This window comes from Paramormyrops kingsleyae, chromosome 18 (assembly GCF_048594095.1).
Source record: "Paramormyrops kingsleyae isolate MSU_618 chromosome 18, PKINGS_0.4, whole genome shotgun sequence".
In the NCBI taxonomy this organism is placed as follows: Eukaryota; Metazoa; Chordata; class Actinopteri; order Osteoglossiformes; family Mormyridae; genus Paramormyrops; species Paramormyrops kingsleyae.
Window position 1 is genome coordinate 1,088,665 of NC_132814.1, and position 15,372 is coordinate 1,104,036.

The 15,372-nt window shown below is 40.8% G+C and overlaps 1 long non-coding RNA gene and 1 other non-coding gene across 2 annotated transcripts; one reads left to right on the plus strand and one right to left on the minus strand.

Moving 5' to 3' along the window:
- Nucleotides 1-535: 535 nt before the first annotated feature.
- trnak-uuu (transfer RNA lysine (anticodon UUU)) lies at nt 536-608 on the plus strand. Its single transcript has one exon. It is a non-coding gene; the product is annotated as a tRNA-Lys (tRNA).
- Nucleotides 609-13,286: 12,678 nt separating this feature from the next.
- Nucleotides 13,287-14,059, minus strand: LOC140579723 (uncharacterized). The gene is made up of 3 exons (XR_011983614.1): nt 13,985-14,059; nt 13,843-13,880; nt 13,287-13,587 (listed from the first exon to the last, which is right to left on the minus strand). It is a non-coding gene; the product is annotated as an uncharacterized lncRNA (long non-coding RNA).
- Nucleotides 14,060-15,372: the final 1,313 nt, after the last annotated feature.

Below are 15,372 nucleotides of genomic sequence, written 5' to 3' on the forward strand. Positions count from 1 at the left end.
TTTTCTGCAGCAATGATCATATCATCTGCTACTATGGAGACACCCTCAATATCACCAAAACTCTCATAGTTGACTTGCTGAAAAACTTCGCTTGCCGACTTAATCCCAAAAGGCAGGCGATGAAAACGGTATCTACCCCAGGGTGTGTTAATGAGCTGGTGCTGAACGAATAGGACGGCTGGCCAACATATCTCACTGTGTGATTCCACTGACTGGCACCTTCTAATGTATGTGATTTTTAACAATGAGGAAAATCATTTTTAAAAAGTTATTACAGGAAACCATATTTACATGCCTGTAGCTTTCATCTCACATGACAGGAAACCCAAAAACTATTACTTTTGGTGAGAAATACATTCATGTTATATCACTTCCTCATTTTAAATCACAAAACACACCTGATTTAGTCTCTGCTTATTTTTATATCACTGTATTTGTTTTTAAGTCATTCACAGAACCTGCACCAAGTTACGCAACGTGCCCATATTAGGTGAACACAAGGACCTGATTATGGGATTTTCATTTCTAGCCAAGAGCCCGGATAGCTCAGTCGGTAGAGCATCAGACTTTTAATCTGAGGGTCCAGGGTTCAAGTCCCTGTTCGGGCGGCAGTCCCTTTATGCACCTGTAGAGCACGGTGGCCTGTACGTCGTCACTCCGAAAGGCTGAGTGACTGAAACATGGATTGTCTGTGGGTCCCCAAGGACTGGAGTTGGAAACACTGGTATACAGTATAAAGTGCAGGACGATGATAGTGAGGGAGAGACCCAGCAAATTGGACCCGGCAATTTGCTGGTGCTCCTGTGGCATTCGGGTACCAGGTACCTGTCCAAGATGGTGATGGCCATAGAGAACGGCAAAACACCTCGGGATAAACCATCGCTTTTAAAGGTGAATGTGTACTCGTGTACCAGTTATGTCAATCCCTGAATATAATCTTCAGAATAACACTAAAAAAATGTAACCTGCTGAAGACAATGTACTGTAGAGAATGTACCACTGAGAGAGAGAAAGAGAATGCAGACCAATCACTGCTGCACGATGTGATCATACAAGCATGTATCCCCACCCTAATTAGCTCTGAAGCTCATGTCCCAATTAACTCTGCAGCTTATCACTCAGTTGTAGGCTATAAAATATAATTAGTTCAGTAGCTAAATAGTGAGTAGCCAACCGAAACAGCCAAGGCTTATTACTACAGTGTTTTTGAAGAGGACACCTGGGTTCTTAGTGTATTACCATATATAAAAAAAATTATTGTATTCTTTTGCCACGGTCATGTTTTCCAGAGAGAGAGAATGATTGGCAGCCTCTTCACCCAGGGGCGGGGAATACCCAGAGCTGTAGACCAATGCCGAGCGATTATGTCACAGGAAGTTGCACGAGCAAAGTGGTGGGAGAAAAGCAGAAGAAACAGGGCGAATAGACAAAGACCTCAAAATGAAGAAATAAAAGTTTGTGTTGTGCGGTTGGTTGCCAAAATATAAATTCAAAAGCAACAGGCTTCATTTTAATAGAATAAATTTAAACATTTCTTTAGCTACACTGTATAAAATGAATTTCACTATAGTTCCTCATTCTACCAGCAGAGAGCAGCAGAGACCCACCCTACCTTTACACTAGACACGGTAGTTAGCATGTCGCATTAGCAAGCTACGGTGGTTTAATAACATTTTTCCATTACCCATGGCATTAAGGAGACCAGTGGGACTCCTCTTGTAGTCCCCACTTCAACTCCAAGCTGTTTCCCGCCCCCTCCTCCTCCACCGCCTCCCCCTCCACCGCCGCCTCCTCCTCCACCTGCTAGTATCCAGGGCCCCAAGCAGAAGACGAGTCATCGTCAGGGAAGTGGCGCAGGACCCACCAAAGGCCCCAACATGATGGATGTCCTGGAGGAGCTGCCCCGCATTAAACTGCGCCCGGTGCTGAGGTCGCCAGGTGGGACGCCAGTGCCAAGGAGGGGAATGACGCAGGGGACGCCCATGGCCTCGGACGACACTGCTTCCATCATAGCAGAGGCTCTGAAGAAGTTCAGACACCAATACCAGGAGGACTCTGATGAGTAGGAGAAGTGGTCCTCTGAGCCCTCCCCTTTCGGAAGCCCTCCCCTTTCGGAAGCCCTGCTAATGTCGCTTATAATGAATATTACATTGTGTACTTATTATTTATATGAATATAAATAATTTTTCACTTGGTATTGTAAATACTTATATAACCTTAAACTTTTATACTCAAACTTTATATACTTATATCCTTTTTATACTTACAATTTGTATACTTATATACTTTATACACTTAAACTTTTTATACTTAAACTTTATATACTTATACTTTGTGTACTGATTCTATATACTTATTAATAAACAATATATTTATATCACTATTATTTTGACGCGACCTTGCAAAACAGCGCTTGGATTTTACTTCTGTTAATAATTCCTTTTGAATAATGTCCGGGATTTCCCTCCATACACTAACTCATTCATGCAACAGAAGTAAAATCCAAGCGCTGTTTTGCAAGGTCGCGTCACACGTTATGGAAAGCGTTATCATATCACAAAAAACACAATATGATTCTGGGCATGCATGACTTTCCCGTCACTTAGTCACCAGTTAGCGCTCATAGTGGCGGTGTAAGGCACTGCCCATTAAAACACATAGGGAGAGGAAACGTTACCCCAGCACGTAAAAAAAGCCGAAAACGTGATCACAGCACGTTTAAATAGATTTTAAGTCGTGATGGCTGCACGAAAATTCGTGAGATCGGGTTTGTCTATCCAGCCTAGGAAGGAGGTAAAAAAACCCTAAACATTAGGGAAATTCCACTCCCAACTCAGCAAAAAGGTGCAACCCCCCTTTGAGGTCCATGGCTGGCATGGCTCACAACGCTATCAGTAAGGGAAACCCCAACTCTACATTACCTAAATAAAGACTTCAGCGTAAACATATACAACCCTTATGGGTACATAACTTGCTCATGTGTTCAAATGCTACCATACAACAAACTGCGTCTAGCATAGTATAGCAACTATATTTCAAGGCTTCCTGCAGGCCCCCTTTCTCCCCCCGGCTAGGTTCCCTTCAGCCCAGTTCTCCAAGATCTGTGGACTGCAAAGCTGGCTCCGTGCAGGTGGCTGCGAGGCAAGGACACACGGCACCATCCCCAAAACAACAAAACCTGAGACACAACAACAATCCCACAATGCCTCCCAACCCTAGCCTACCAATCACTTTAAATTTCCCTTCCACACTCTGAACTAATGTTAAACATATACTACATAATCCTGAAAAGGAGCGGTCACTAAAATTAAACAGCTCGCAGATCTTCACACTGCAAGAAATGCAAAGATGGAGAAAGCGAAGAACAGTGAGAGGACACCACTGTTTATGGTGTCCTCGTCGACCCTTGTGAAATGCCAGCAAACACATGGACAAAGGATCCCGATGCGCTACCTTGGCTTTCTTATGGGGACACAGTCAACCACCTAGTTTCTGTCATTAGTGCGTACACTTTTAAAGAGTTTAAAAACTACAAATCTCTTGAAGCGAACGAACAGTTCACAGCCGGCTGGGCACATTATCATCGTCAAGGATTTTAGGCAAGTTTATTTATATAGCACAATTCAGACACAAGGCAATTCAAAGTGCTTTACAAAGACATGGATACATTCACATTAAAACTTCAAAATCACATTTCAAAGATAAGTGAAAAAGAAATAATAATGAAAATAAATAATTTTATTAATCAATTACAATAAACACATAGATAATAATAATAAAAAGCCAAAACAAATAAATAGGTAACTGAAAAGACGTCACATTTTAATGACAGAATATGACTAAACCGATTAAAATTTATTGAAAAGCAGCAGCAAACAGAAATGTGTTGTCCAGGGTTTCAGAGCCCAATACAAGCACTACATAAGCACTTCCCAAATACAGACAGCACATCACATGTGCCACAAGGGGAAAAATAACTCTAGACCACTGCTACACCACGATCAAAAATGCATATTGCTCCATCCCTCGTGCTGCACTAGGAAACTCTGACCATGCAACAATTCATCTAATTCCAGCATACAGACAAAATCTGAAAACTGCTAAACCTGTCGTTACTAGAGTGAAACACTGGACATGTGGAGCTGTAGAGCAATTAAAATCATGCTTTGACTCGACAGACTGGAATGTTTTCAAAACTGCTACTAACAGCTTGGATGAATACACGGACACTGTAACATGACACATAAGGTTCTGCGAGGACTCTCGCATTCCCAAAAAGTCTGTTGTCAGCTATAATAACTACGAACCATGGTTTACAACTGAACTCAGGCAGCTTCCTAAAACAAAAGATGAAGCCTGCAGGAGTGGTGACAAAAACCTGTTCAAAACTGCCAATCAAAGCTGGTGGATTTTGCTAAAAAAGAACTGGAAAATCAGTTTTCAACCAACAAGCCATCTACAGTCTGGAAAGTAATGCAGACATTTACCAACTACAAAAAGAAAAATGCCACCCAGCTACTAGACGACCATCAACTGCCCAATACACTAAATGAATTCTACTGCGGGTTTGAAAAGCCACATTCACGCATCATACAGCCCTCACCTTCTTCACACCTGGGTACCTTCACACCTCACCCACACTCTCCCCCCCGACGTCCAGCCACCTCCCCAGGAGAATCAACGATAGAGTTGTAAACAAGATCTTCAGGAGTCAGAATACAAGGAAAGCTCCTGGTCCAGACTCTGTCTTCCCAGCCACTCTGAAGCACTGTGCAGATCAACCATCACCTGTCTTCACAGATATTTTCAACCAGTCACTGGATCTTTGTGTCTTAAATCATCCACAATAACACCTTTTCCAAAGAAACCCAGAGTCTCTTGCCTCAGTGACTACAGACCAGTGGCTCTCACATCGGTGGTAATGAAGGCTTTTGAGAGACTTGTGCTGTCATACCTTAAAACCATCACAGACCCATCGCTTGACCCCAGGCTACAGTCTGCCTACAGAACCAACAGACCTGTGGACGACGCAGTTAACACTGGACTCCATTTCTTGCTCTGACACTTGGAGTGCCCTGAGACATATGTTAGGATTCTGTTTGTGGACTTTAGCTTTGCATTTAATACTATTCTACTAATGCGGACTGAATTCTCACAACTGTCCGTGCCTGATCCAAAATAACATGTTATAACCACGATGGCCCAGTTTTACGCTGCAATCATTGAGTCCATCCTCACCTCCTCCATCACAGCCTGGTTTGGATCAGCCACTGAACGAGACAAGGCCAGACTGCAACACATCATCCACTCAGCAGAGCGAATAATCGGCAGTAACCTGCCCACCCTCCAGACACTGTACATCACCAGAACCAGGAAACGGGCATACAAAATCTTTGAGGACCCATCTCACCCTGCTCACCACATCTTTCAAGCCTTACCCTCCAGGAGAAGACTCATGGCAATCAGAACCAAGACCACAAGACACGCCAAGAGCTTCTTCCCTCAGGCAGTCTCTCTCATTAACCAAGCCAGTCTCTGAATGGACGTTCAATTAATCGTCAGCTGCAGTGAAATATCCACCAGCATAACCAGTGAACAACTGATAAACTTCCTCTATGATTATATTCTGCACTCTTGCACATTATGCACACATACTGCAAACTCTGTATACATATTGCACTCTTGCACATATAGTTGATTTGGCTGCTACTTAATAACGGCACCATTTAAGAGCCCTTTAAATTATTATACCATTTATATAGTTTATATTCATACTACAAATATTATTATGTACACACATATATAAATATCATAATACCATCATTACTGCCATTAATAAAATTAATTATCATATAATTATCATATTAGCCAATTGCCAATCTAATGGTTATTACCTTTCTGCATATGTCTTTGCTAAATGTTGTATGTTCTTTGTAATGTCATATAAAACCACCACCAGGGCAAATTCCTTGTATGGAAACATATCTGGCTAATAAAAGGATTCTGATTCCGATTCTACACCCTTCATCAGGACTAGAAAACTTCCATCCAGCATTGCATTTCACTTTGACGCTGCCGCTTTTGAAACACTTTTCTGTGATCTAGCTCTTGTTTTGGTCGCCGGCTAGGTTCATTTCAGCTCTCTTAATCTGACATAAACCACACTCACAAACACTTTCGGGTTACTGTGCCACTGGGAAGGGATGGGTTTCCAGCATTTCCTATCCTGGCTATTCTCTTTAGGGACAAACACAAGAATGGAGTCTAGTGATCACACCGGAACCTGAATTACCAGAATGGAGATGTTACAGAGCAGACTCTCATATGCGCGGGGATGCTCTGGAATGCAAGGTCTTTACGCCCCACCACTAGAAGCTACACCATCCGACGCCATTTCGTCAACTCTTCCACTTTTGCTCCTTCTTGTCATTTCCAATGAGGAAAGGAGAAGAAACGTATACCGGTCCTGAAGACCGAAGAGAGACCCAAGTCAATATGGGGCCGCCGCTTAGCGGGTCACCGTTAGCCGGGCCTCCGTGACGCCCCCCCGCTCGGAGTAGAATGCTCAGGGATGTCGCAGCCGCCGGCCTCGGGGCCCCGACTCCTCCCTGTCCTCCTGTCCTCTCAAAAAACAGCAATCATTTAAACAAACAAGAGGGAAAATTCAAAAGGCAAAGATGATGTCATGCCTTACCTCAGCACAGCTGCCCACGGCACAAACGACAGCGTGTCACCTTCCTTTAAAAAAAAAGAGAGAGAAAAACAGCAGGAGTGGCCAGAAGAAACGGTTTACTCCAATGTTGCTCATGCAATTCACCTGTACATGTGTTTCCATGATGTCTTGAACTATTCCAGGGTAAATGTCACCTTCGTATCTCACAACACACCATTGGCCAATAAGATCAGGACCCCAAGGAATTTCACATGCGGATGCTTTTTTTGTTTGAGGGGACAAAGGAGCTGCTTGGTGAACCTCAAACCTGAAATGATGTTTGTCATCACATCGGCATTCAAAACTTTGCCTGGTGGTGCAAGGGCAACTGACACCTCGATATAGGATCTCTCCCAGTCCCCCTGTGACCACCTGGTGGATCCTCATAGTTGAAGGCACTGCTGGTAAACTAGGTATCTTTTTACCTACTTCATCCACCTGACTGTCTTGGATGTAAAAAAGTCTAACAGTAGTACTGTTGGCCAAAGCGTGGTATACAGTAGGTGCTCTGCTGTAGGGATATCATGGCCCTGGCTAACAAGCCTGTCAGCTGTTCTTTTCTAAAGGCCTCCCACTCCATCTGGAGCACCCTTCCCGTGGCTGGCCTCAAAAAAGTTCCACGTCCCCTGTTTAAAACCCCGATTCAGCAGCTCTGTGCTGAATAGGAAAAAGTTCCCTTTTTGCCTATATTGGGTTGTAGGCCCATGACTAAAGAAATGCACCACTTCAACAGATGGATATGACTTTCTCACCTCTTCCAGGATCGGAGACAAATGTGCCCATATGGCATGAGGGCCCTTTTCCTTTGAAGAAGAAATTGTGCCAAAGCACATGTGCTCTTCTGTCCCACCAACATAAAGAAAACTGGCTTTTGATGTTAAAGAAATGACATTTGAAAATACTCAGTTGGCTTTGAAACATCTCCAGCAGATCTGCCACTTCTATTTCCTTTTTTACAGTGATTTTCACAGGGACCTTTTCCTTTTCTCCATCATTGTTTTTCTTCTCTCTGATGACTGTTTCAGATGTCCACTGTGTGATCTGCACTTTTTCCTGAAGATTGCCTTCAGCCACTATGGCAAAGTCCTGTCCTCTGCAATCAGGGCAGACATTATACATGCAGTCCTTCGAGTTTGGATTACAAGTTATGGATGAAACCATGTCCTCCATGTCTAGGCTCCTAAGTAACTTCAGAGTGTGAAGTTTTTCCACCAGAAAGTAAAGATTCTCATGAATCTTGCAAAGACAGGTTTCTCTATTAGCAATTGTTGGACTAACTACCCAGAAAGGACGCATGTGACAGAACAAAGAGTAGGAGATACTCACACAGGGATGTTCAGTTAGAAATTTCCTATGGAGGTTTCGTTCAAGGTATCGTTCAAAAACCTCTTCTGTTTATTAATCTTTCCTCTGCTGATGGTTTCTTTTTTTCCTGCTGTCAGACGACTGCTTTCGTCCATTGTCAAGAAAGCAGTAACTTTGTCTTGTAATTTGGAGCATAGGCTTCTGTACTTCATTTTATCATCACCAAGGTTATTTTTCCTCTTTCTGGAGACATGTAGTGCAGCACAGATTTCTTTCTGCAATCCATACTTTTTAAGGGTCCTTCCAGTGACAAGTCTTGCCATTACCTGTCTGTGTGTTTTCTTTTTGGTGGTAGTAAATGTGTCCTTGATATTTGCCGTGAGGGCATGGTGAGCAAGCAATGATCTACGCACATTATAGGGAACGGGCACATTTTTTAGCAGCCGCTTTGTTTTTGATGCTGGGGATTCCAACACTTGATTTTGCCTTTTGAGTCTTTTACGTAGTCTGTCTGCTGTTCTCTTTTGTCTGCTAAGCAAATATTTTAGTTTCTCTATTTCTCTATATAATTTAGAGTTTTCTCTCCGGATCCTTTTTTCTTCCCATTTTTTTCTGTCTGAAATAAACAGATATTATATGTTAATATATATGCACTGTTTATGAATAGAGACATTTTACTATGTCCTATTTAAATATTCTATTCAGTAAACAACTCCATTTCTTTGTCAACATACTGCAGTTTTCTACCTTGTTTCCTGAGGCTGATTTACAACTTGGCTGTCTGGACTGTTTGTACATAAGTTTTCATGTCTGTGCTGCTCTTCCCTCTTTTTCTGCTGTGCCTTCCTCCAGTAGGCCCTCTGCTCCTTTTTTCTCTCTCACTCATCATTGCCACTGTTTTGACCTTTCCTTGTGCCCTTAGCCTGTGCCATGCCTGTCTCTGAATCTATAAATATGCCTCCCTTCTCGCTGGATCAGCATCTCGACGCGCCCTATATCGCCGCTGTTTTTCAGCTGCTGACACTTAATTAAAATATATGGAGGGAAATCCCGGACATTTTTCAAAAGGAATTGCAAATTGCATTTGCAATTGCGTTTTCCATATGTGGACGCATAAAGTGTGACATAATTCAAATGCAATTGCAAATTTTGCATTAACGTTTGCTTTTTCGCTTTCGCGAACGAACACTGACTGCCACATTTCAAATGAAAAAGCAAAGTCCATTTGCAATTGCATTTCCCATGTCTTACAAGGGTCAGGGATGCGTCTATACTGTGGGGCGTGATTGTATGGGGAGTGACGTCACTCGCAGTCGACGACCGAGAGGGGTGTGGAAGTAAATTTATGACAAAAGTCGTTGATGAAAAAAACACGTTGAATTACACTTATCGAATAATCCAAAATTAAGTTCCAAAACATACGTATTTTAAAGTGCATGTTTATACTTCAACCACATGAATTCAGTTCATTTAATTTCACCTCAAAATAAATTTCAAAAGAACAAATTCAGTTGAAAATATTCCATGTGTTTTGTTCAAGCAGTAACATTCAGTCCTCTTATTTCTGCTTTACAATATTCAGTCCCGTTATTTTTGCTGTTTCAAATACGCTGCCACAATTTCAGTGGTTTAAAATACGGTCCGAAATTCAACCCTCTACATCGGGGACTAGCAGGATGAGCGATAGACTGCCGATAGAGTTCTCTTCGATATAGTTATCTACGATAACTTATTGCGCCCCCCAACTAATAGGTTTTTATGTAAGTAATTCGCTAGCTGCATTAATTATCACCAAACTTATCTTGCTAACGTAAGATGCCTGCGGGCAACTACAAGCTGCAAGCTGGCCAGCTACTGTAGGTAGTTGGGATGGGATAGTAGTCGACTTGGGGACTGACAGGTCCGTGATGTCAGCGATGACACTAGAAGGGACCTTAATAGCACTTTGAAAGTATGATATGCCTAATTAATTAAGGAAAAGACTGAATTAAGATGAAACCGCGTCCTGTTTATACATAATATCGTGCTAAACATTTCTTTTCTTACATAACTAATAGTTATAATGCACTATTTATACAAATTACATCAAGTCATGAGTCAGTTGCTGGTGCCCTTATCATTATACTTGTTGCCAGCAGCTTTCATAACCGACTGTCGTTATCATAAATTTATCACGCTGATTTAAACTTTTGGTGTGTAAACCTTGTAGTTGCCCAAAGGCATCTTACATTAGCAAGATAAGTTTGGTGATAATTAATGCAGCTAGCGAATTAGTAAATGTCAATATTTGAAGTACAGTATATAAATGTGAAAATTAAATTTAAAATTATGATTTTTCCTTAGTATATAACCCTCTGAAAAACATTCTAAAATATATTTATTGACTTTAATGTTTTTTAATGAATTATTTTGAAACCAAAACACTGTCGACCTGAAATCGGACATGGCAAAATCTATAAATTTAAGATGATCATGATAGATTTTAAGATGAAATATGCAAAAACTACATTAAATATTTGTATAGCGATATTACATCATGTACTTTTATGCATAAAATGTGAAATTTCAGAGAAGAAAAGACTAAATAAATATAAATAACATCAGTGGACATGGAATGCATCTCAAATTATAGAATCACCCAGTGAAGGAGAAGAAAAGAGTTCCTTGATGCTGAAAATTTTGGGTATGGGTTTGATTGGGTATTGGCCAAGTTGACTTCTGTGTAAGGAGTGGATCCTTTGCATGGCTTCTTGGGGTATTTCCGGCATTCTGCAGGCCATCCTGCACCTGGTGGGCGTCCTCTTTTTCCCTTCCAGTGTTTCGATTCACGAAATATAATGAGGGTCAGGAAACATCTGCAGACGGACCATGGCTGAGATCACTGTCGAGTCAGGTAGCAGTGCTTTGAAAACTCTCCACTGACCTATTTCTAACATTTTTTATTTGCAAGTTTACTTTATATACAGACTCATACCTAACAGCCTTGTTTAATTTCGTAGCTGTGTCGTGTCTTAAGAATGAGACCTTCCATCATTGTGAAATAAAGCAGTGGAAACTTTAAAGAATTGAGAAAGTCGACCAGCTTGTGAGTTTCTGCTGTATGTGCTGCTGCCACATAGTGGACAAGATGGAAGGTGCAGTTCTCTCACTAACCAAGCAAGTGTCACCTTGTTCTAACTTCTTCCGATGTTCCTTCACAATTTCAGGCACGATGTAGAGAAATAGTTTCATGTCATTAGTTGCTAATTTCAAGAATTAATCTACATCTTTCAGCTGTTTCACACCTATATATATATAAATATATATAATTATTAAGCATGGAAATATATCAGTTTGACACACTGACAAACATCAAATGGCAAAAACAATGAAAATGAATATTGAGGGGAAAAAAACATGCTTTGGCTCAATCAGGATATTCAGTCACAACATAGAAATCCCAATGTGTTCAAGGATACCTTGGATGGATGATGATTCATTAAAAACTATGTATGTCCACTAGGGGGCAGCAAACCTCCACAAGTCCTCCTGAGACCTGCTGATTGCTGAAGATTGAACAAACAGTGCAGGCAACCAGACCATTGGCTCCCTATCCATGTACTTTTCCAACAGTACTACAGTGGCCCATTCTGATGATGCTATGTTGTAAAGAGCTTGGTGCTGTAATTCAGAATCATTCATAGTGAGTATTCTCTTACCATTTTTCAGGGACAGTGAATTGTGTTGCTGTAACAGTGACAGGGTTTCCTGCTCTCAGCTGCAATGTAGCGAAGTGAACGCCAACATATTCTCAGCTGTAACTGCCTTGACTGGGAGGGTGCATGAAAAGTTCTGGGAGACATCATTGAAATTGCAGTCATAAATTTTACATAAATTATATATATATATATACATACACACACACACACACACACACACACATTATTAGGCATGCATAGATGAAAGACTGGGGGGGGGGGGGGGGGACTAGCCCAAACCTGCTCCCCCCCTCCCCCAGGAATCCATTACACTGCCATGTGGGCTGTGACAGCACTACTACCACAGATAAGCAGGTCCTCTGAAAAGCATAATATTTTAATCATATTTTCCCTAAGTACAGGCAGACATGTGCAAACTTGATGAGCAGTGGTACCTACAACAAAGACAATATCACATTTATATAAAGTCATCCCACTTTACATGAGCAACATGTATAAAGAAATTGAAAAAGAAGAATCAGAAAAAAAATCTGTAAATCACTTTCACAAGTTCATGCTAATCACAGACTTGAGCAATATACTCAGCCTGAATTGTAAGGTGTTTCTTTTCTTAGAAAAGTGATGAAAAAGCAAATTAACAGCAATCAAAATATGTTACAAACTTACACAAGGACAGTCCTCACTTTTATTGCAAAGCATTTCTGAACACAACACATATTCAGGACCAAAGAGAGACATCAAAACAAACTCTACCTTTCGGTTTCTATCCCTGAAAAACCTCGACTTCTTGTATCCACCCATCATATATTGGAAGGGTTAGCATGTCTCCATTTAAAAGGATGAGGTGCCTAGACAGTAAGGTAGTGAAGGATGTTACAGATATTGAGGTGGTCCTGGTATCGGCTGTTGGAATGCCTTTGGTAAAATGAGCTTTATGAAGCAGCTTACAGTGCAAGAGACCATGTCTATCTCTATCTAGGATACCCCTCCATTGGCTGTCTGAAAAAGTAGTACCAAAGGCTGATACCCAGGGTTTTTTAGGGATAGACACCGATTCTGGTGGCCGTTTAGAGATATGGGGATACAGCTTTCGGACAAAGTGTCCGCTTTGAAATAAATGAAACAGATGATTCTTTAGCGGGTTATACTTGACTGATAGGATTGTGAATGTTTTCAGGGTTCAAGTGGCTACCCTTTGTTAGACATAGTGACCCAATGTTTTTGAGGCAGATCATTTAATTAGAATGATTACAAACAAATAAAAAATACTCAAACATATTTTTGACCGGAGTCAATCGCAAACAGTTACATTCAGTACATAACGTCTGTCGGTACATGCTTGTCCCGCTCCATATCCCAGAACGCTTGAGCAGCTGCGTCTACATCATTACTGTATTCATTGACCATAACACAGTGTATCAATTCATCCATTTTGCTGCGTATGTCCCTGTCATTTAATGTATGTCTCTTATTTAAAACTGTATCAATAACCCTCTGAACCATTGTGGGAGATGGCGGAATTGGGTTAAACCTCAAGACCCCCTTCACTTCTACATTTTTCAACCACGGTCTACAGTTTTTTTTCAAAATTGTTAAAAAGGTATTGTGGTTTTGGATCGTCGAGACATGAGTGCTGCTGTGGGTCTGAGCAGAATGTGGCGCACGCCTTACAATTCTCCTCTAGGTTCTTGTCTATTATCATATCCAGAATCCATACCACTACTCCTATAATAAATTCTATAACATTGAACAGTCTCATGCTTTTGTCCCCGTTGTCTTCCACCGTTGATGATGCCAGCTCTGTAAATCCCTCATTGACAAGCTTATCAATCTGTGCTGCCATTTCTGGGGTTTGCCATCCAGCCCCTGAAACTGAGAATATAAACACATCCAGACTTTGTCCAATTTAAAACAAAAACAAATAAAAAAAAAACACCAGTCCGGTAAACTAAGTACACTCACCATTAAAACTATCAACACTTTTTCGCTTAAGGTTATCTTACTTGGTCTCAGGCCCTTCATGATTGTCTCTGAAAGTAGCCGCTGGTGAGCATAAACACTTTCAGTCTTTTGCCGCATTTGAACAATAAAACCCGTTGAGATAACTAACTATGAACAATAACTTACCGCTATTCCAATCCTCTGTTTCACGGTCCTTACTCAGTCTTGACAGTATAGAAAAAAACTTTTGGTCAAAAATATTTGTGATATGTTTTCACAGTCGCGTCAATTGTAATGATTCTAAAATACAGTAAAAGATTTAGCATACCTCCAGTTTAGCATTTCCATCGTTGCGTTGAAAGTTGATCAGCGAAGATGCCTGTATCTGTTTCAAGCTTTCAGATGTATCTGTATTTTGTGCTCGCCACTCGCTCGCTTAATAAAGCATGAGGTGCAGTTACCCCTCCCAGCTGGGCGTTTCCATCAGGACAACTAGACATTATTCTACCAAAGTATTTCTATGCATATTTGATGCTTGATTCTAAATGTAGCTTACTAGCTACTATTAGATGTGATTAAATAACCATGCCCACCTTTTTTACATAGCAAAATAACAGTTACTGCTAAACTGTTTTATTCCTTGTTTGAATCATCAGTGGCTATGCCCTGCTCATTGTCAGACAGAGTGGCATGTCGCCTCTTGACTAAACTTTTGTAAAACAAAGCTACCCTTAAAGCACTTTGAATAAAATGTTTCATAGCATGTTTTATACTTATTTTAATATAACACATTAAGAAAAAAAAGGGTAAAATAGCAAAAATATATCCTAAATACTTGACCGTTCCCCGTACCTCCCCTCAACCCATCCTTGGCTCGTGCTAAAACTTCACACTTCTGCATGCCTGGGTGCCTTGTAACAGATATAGTGTCAATCAGTATCCTATAATGTGTTGTAAAACAAAACTAGCCCATATAATTTCACTCTAAAACATGATGACAGTGTTTTTACCATTAGAAAATAACGCATTATTTAAAATAGCACGTTGACAAGCACAACTAATGTTTTTTATCCCTTAAATTAAGTCTTATTAAGATAACTAAGGCATTATTCTACCAAAGTTTTTTAAAATGTTTCGATGTATGTTGATATATTCCGCTCACTAGTTCCTACTGTTACTCAATTCTTGTTGCCTAATTGATTTATATCACACTCATCCTAATTTAAAATTTCGCTATTACAAAACAATCCTTATGCAATTTTAAGAAAAGTGTGGACTATATACACTCACGTAAAAGATTATTAGGAACACCTGTTCAATTTCTCATTAATGCAATTATCTAATCAACCAATCACATGGCAGTTGCTTCAATGCATTTAGGGGTGTGGTCCTGGTCAAGACAATCTCTTGAACTCCAAACTGAATGTCAGAATGGGAAAGAAAGGTGATTTAAGCAATTTTGAGCGTGGCATGGTTGTTGGTGCCAGACGGGCCGGTCTGAGTATTTCACAATCTGCTCAGTTACTGGGATTTTCACGCACAACCATTTCTAGGGTTTACAAAGAATGGTGTGCAAAGGGAAAAACATCCAGTATGCGGCAGTCCTGTGGGCGAAAATGCCTTGTTGATGCTAGAGGTCAGAGGAGAATGGGCCGACTGATTCAAGCTGATAGAACAACTTTGACTGAAATAACCACTCGTTACAACCGAGGTATG